Consider the following 6,000-nt stretch of genomic DNA (forward strand, 5'->3'; position numbering starts at 1 on the left):
GTGTATTAAGAGAGGCTCTATTATAGAATGATGATCCAATAAAAGACAAACCGGCCATTACAGTCATCATACGCGGGTGGCGAATTCACGTATAACCTATGTGCAATATACACATTGTCCAAGAAGAGAAAATATTCAGTAAGGAGAGAGCTGGCAAAAGGGAAGACATGTAAAAAGGGAAAGCCTAAACTACAACAGCAACACAGGGGTGTGGCAGTGGAGGTGGGTGTGGATGGATGCGGAGGTGGGTGTGTATGGATGCGGAGGTGGCGGGTTTTAGGCAGTGACCAAAGCGAAGTCAATCAACTATTCCACTGTACCTTTCAGGCAATAACCAACTTTTGGCTGAAATACAGAGCGAAACTTGCCTTCGACGTGGTATAATTCTTCTACACAAATACAATAAGGTTACACATCAAAACTGTTTTGCTGTCTACATCAACGTGATAATGTTTTGAATTGCTTTGATAATGAATTAAAATATAAAATAAAAATCATTTGTCTAATGTTCGAAGATTAATTGTAAGTTCATGTATTCAAACAACATAGACTATACATCAACGTGTTGCCGATAACACAATTGGTAAGTGAGTGTACAATACATGTGTTGTGAGTGTAAACATACATCTTATCTACTTGAGCACGTGTTAATGAGTGCGATATGCGTACATATAGTACAAGTAGTAAGTGGTGGATATTAATGTGATCTAAACGCCATTCATTAGACGAACATTTTGAGTACCTGTAAACATGCCGTATACGTTATACAGATACCATTGTGTCCAGGGTCAGCCAAGTGACAAGAGGCACTACTGGGAAGACCAGATCGATTTGGATAATTGATCAGCACATATTGATCTTTCGCCTTATAAAACCTATATGCTTAAGTGGCCTTACTTATATAGGGTCTACCGTTGAGCCCTCAAAACCTTTTTAAAGGGTTAAATCTCTGACTTGCGAGAAGTGGACGAGTCAACATCGTACTCGAGTGTCGATTTATTACATTCAAAATCTTGTCTCAACCTGTCTGGTGTTATTTGAAACGGTCTCTTATCCCCCTAGCACTTATATGGATGTGAATTATACAAAGGATTTGTATATACATGCATGTGTTTTTTTTTTAATGGCCAATACATCAGTCCGCCCCCTTTCATCCGGGTAGTCAAACAAGGTCGTCAACGGAACATGCCGATACTTGCCGAGCTCATCCCTTGATCGAAGCACCGAGTATGTGTTCGTGTTTAGGTAGACATAAGTATACATGAAATCAATTAAAGCGCTAATACAATGCGTGGGAACTGACAAGGTCTAGGGCTTGGTGAAAAGGCTTGTTTAACTTATATTACACGCCGCGACAACAAGCATTCGAAGTCAGCCATTATTCAGCCTATATACAAACGGACACTGCTCAATGAATGTCCAGTCATAGACATGGTCAAACCATTTTCACCGAACTTTCCTTTATTCTCTTGACCGGCACGGTTGAGAACAACTGCAGAATGACCAAAGTGCGGTCACCCGAACTTCGGACTTGGCGAATCTTAACGGGCTACCGATCGTTTATGTTTATAACGCCTCTGATGCCGAATATGGTGTGTAACGTGAACGCTAAGTACACAACCATTCGTTCATGTGTTTTTAGCATATACATACGGCTTACACTAAATGTCTTTGTATAAAACACACAATGACGCCTTCCACCGTGATAATGCAGTAAAGGTTTGAATGAATGAATCACTGATTATGGCGTAACTACGTTAATTTGAGCCATGTATCGTGGCGAGAACGTCTTTAAATGAAGGAGTGACTGTAGAGATTTGAGTATACATACTAAAACGCCGCCAGCTAATGGTTGCTGCAAAGACAGATGGCCACAACACAACAGTTAGTCATTCTGCATTATACTTATGTAACTTGGTCGTTCCGCGTGAAAGATAAGACCCTGGTGGCAGACTTTATCTCAACGTCTATACAGGAAGCTTGCGTTGATAACCCATAAGGGAAGTTTTGTGGCTAAAGGGGATATGTCTTCCGGGTGGACAATTGGTGGCACTCCTTAAGGAGCTATACGGCCATCTGTTCTGGGTTACCTGCTGATTCAAAGCGTGTCGAAAAGTCAAAAGGAATTCCGCAATAATGCAGCGCTGAGTGTTGGGCCATGGTACTTCTGTTGTTGTTTTATACAGGGAAAAGGACGTCATCAACAAGGTATTGTGACTGTGCTACCACCGTGAGCGCTAGCTCTGCAAGTCAAGATGAGACCACGTGATCATCCTTGTATTACTTAGTGTCGTGCACCTGTCAGGGTTCAATGCCTCACGGTGGTCACGTAAGTGATTCACTGTTATTTACCCAGGGACTTTACTATATGTCTCTGGTATAGAAGAAGACCCGTGGGCGCAAGAAACGATTCATGCGATTAAAGTTTTACACAAAACCTTTGGGTTGAAACAGACATTCGTACACCCGCCATCACTTATAATGGACGTCCCATGCAGGTCCCATGCATATATTTTTTTTTTTACATTCCATGTTTTGTACGTGCTCTGTACACTTGTAATCTGAGATTTATTGTGAGTGCATATTGTCTGATCCACACAGTCGGTCAACGACCAATAATTTCCTACGATTGCATGTCAGTAATTGTGCGTCAGTTTCTGTTGGCACTTTAGAATGCAATGGTTAACAATCTTACAAAATGACCAAATAATAGTTTTTTTTATTTAAATTAGTAACAGGCTCTAGTGTTCTTTTGTGGCAATTTTAAACATGTCATGCACATTTTACCAATAAAATGTACTCATGTATGTATATTTATTTATTTATTTATTTATTTATTTATTTATTTATTCACTTATTTGAGTAGGGTTCTATGCTGCACTCAAAAATATTTCACTTATACGACGACGGCCAGCATTATGGTGGGAGGAAACTGGGAAATTCACGACCATTCGCAGGTTTCTGTCAGACCTTCCCATGCACGTACAAACAGAGAGTAAGCCAACCTAAGCTGACCTGAGCTTACAGCCCATTTTTGATAGGTTCTTATATTGTTGTGCTGCGCTAACACGTTAACCTCCAGGCCACGGTAGACCTTCATATCTGTGTATATAAGTAATCAAGCTAGTATTTTTTTATGAGCAACTTGACAAAGGAGTCAGAACCAGCGTCAAAATGCCACTTGTACAATAGACTGCAATTTGAGTAATTCTAGACCAATATATTACAATCAACATCACTGCATATTTTGTTTTTTGTTTACTATGGTGCTAGGTGGTGGGGGGTGGTGGGGTGGGATGGGGGGTAACTTTCTACCGTTTTAGCGTATTTTACGGTTTGCGTGTGGCCATGCCAAATATCACACTGTCTTTTTATATATTATTTAATCTTTATATTTCCTCGGGTTATGATGCCACTGGAAGAAGATATTTGAATAAAATTATTCAAGATACGTGCAAAATTAAGTAGTATACACGTGTGTGACGCATATGCTATACCGGACTTGTATATTTTATACGATGCGTGTGTCCGACACAGAAATATGCGGTGGGCAAATGTGGTTAGCACGAATCAATCTGGTATTGCTCTGGTATTTACCTCTTCATGTAGTAATTACATTACACGGCTGGATGATCCCGATCATCTGCCTTAACCTTGCCTTAATCAGTTTAATAATTAAATCTGCTCGGAATGCTGACCCCAGCATTGTGGTGTTATACTCTATGACGAATGACAGCGATTCTGTAGGCTTGTATTACGAAGTTTAGGAATGCGGTGGTCGCGCTAATTCTATAATAAAGACGTATACGCATATTAGTCCCCTCTAATGCATATTCATTACATGTTTATTCACAAGGAATCTTAATTCCCTTAAAAATCTATCATTATGTAAGTAATGTGATTTACGTGGATTAGGATTGTGGAAAATAAGATGATTATCAACAGCGGTATTTTAATCTGATTTTACGCCCACAACACTTTGTGTATCCGAGAAAACATGAAATTAGGTCTGCCTAGAACTGTATAAACACACAGCAAGCTGACAGAATTCGCCGCTTCTGTATACACGTACTGTAAACTCACCTTTATATACAAGTACTGTAGGGGCCTCCGTGGCTCTGTCGGTTAAAGCGCTAGCGCAGCGTAATGACCCAGGAGTCTCTCACCAATGCGGTCGCTGTGAGTTCAAGTCCAGCTCATGCTGGCTTCCTCTCCGGCCGTACGTGAGAAGGTCTGGGAGCAGCCTGCGGAGGGTCGTGGGTTTCCCCCGGGCTCTGCCCGGTTTCCTCCCACCATAATGCTGGCCTCCGTCGTATAAGTGAAATATTCTTGGGTACAGCGTAAAACACCAATCAAATAAATAAATAAATACAAGTACTGTAAGCTCGCATTTGTGTACATGTACTGTAAGTTCGCCTTTTATAAACATGTACTGATCGACTGTATGTATGTATGTATGTATGTATGTATACTGTGAATGCGCCTTCATGTATATGCACTATAAGTTCGCCTTCATATCTACACACACGTACTGCAAGCTCGCTTTTATGTACATGTACTGTTAGCTCCCCTTCAAATCCTGTAATGGAAGCTCGCCACTATATACATCATGTAAGTTCGCCATCACGCACTCAAGCTCGCCTTTATATACATTTGCAATAAGCTCGCTTTTATATAGACGTGCTGTAGGCTCGGCATTATATGCATACATATACCGTAAGCTCGCTTTTGTATACACGTACAAGTTCGTCGGTATGCGCATATACTGCTATTTCACCTTTATATATGTACTATAAACTAGCCTGTATATTCATGTACTGTATAGAAAACATTTCCTTACTTGCATACAAGTATTGCATAAGCACCGTGTACACGTACAGTTTCTCTTTTTTAAACATGCCCTTGCTTTATACACGTAGTATATTCTTCCCTTATACAGGCAATACATGCTCGCCTTTTACACTATACTGAAAGCTGCTGGCACACGCGTTTACTGCTTTGTATATTGAAACTTTCTACAATCTAATCGTTTTTCAACTGTATTAATGAAATCATTATAAAATGATCGGTCCTTGTCTTATACGGATTTTGCATGCATCTGATATTATGCTGAGGTGTATAACTGGAATGCCCTTGTCATATATGCAGTTTGTATATACGTATATCTGCGACTGATCAAGATGCTTACATTTGTGTTCGACTCAGTTGTTATTCACTCACAACGGGTTTGAAATTTGAATTTATTTATTTATTCTATTTATTTGATTGGTGTTTTACGCCGTACTCAAGAATATTTCACTTATGCGACGGCGGCCAGCATTATGGAGGGAGAAAAGCGGGCAGAGCCCGGGGGAAACCCACGACCCTCCGCAGGTTGCTCCCAGACCTTCCCACTTACGGCCGGAGAGGAAACCAGCATGAGCTGGACTTGAACTCACAGCGACCGCATTGGTGAGAGACTACTGGGTCATTACGCTGCGCTAGCACGCTAACCAACCGAGCCACGGAGGGCCCAAAATTTGAATTGGATTGGACATCAAATGTCCGTGCATCATTGAAAACTGAACGCTGCTTCTCTCTTACATGTTACCAGGGCTTGAGATTATCCGCTTGTAACGATCCTACGTGGCCTACGAGTGATATACGAATGAACTGTGTTGGGGTATATAGCTGGTAGGTCCTAGTCATATTTGGGGGCCTGAACGTTGAATTATATAGGGGTATATTCGGTAGGTTCGCGTCATCTTTTCGGGTCTGAAGTTTGAATTTTATAGGGATATAATATATCCAGTAATTTCGTGGCATATTTGGGGGTCTGAACGTTGAATTGTATTGGGGGTATATAACTTATATATGGGCTCTGTACATAGTAAAGAATCGAGTTATATATACACATTGTGGAATGGGGGTGTCTAACGTTGTATTTTGCTGGGCTCCAGTTCTCATAAATTGACTACTGCAAGTACATGCCAACACAACTGGGCATTGTACTGTGTTGAG

The sequence above is a fragment of the Liolophura sinensis genome, chromosome 1, assembly GCF_032854445.1.
Source record: "Liolophura sinensis isolate JHLJ2023 chromosome 1, CUHK_Ljap_v2, whole genome shotgun sequence".
Taxonomy (NCBI): domain Eukaryota; kingdom Metazoa; phylum Mollusca; class Polyplacophora; order Chitonida; family Chitonidae; genus Liolophura; species Liolophura sinensis.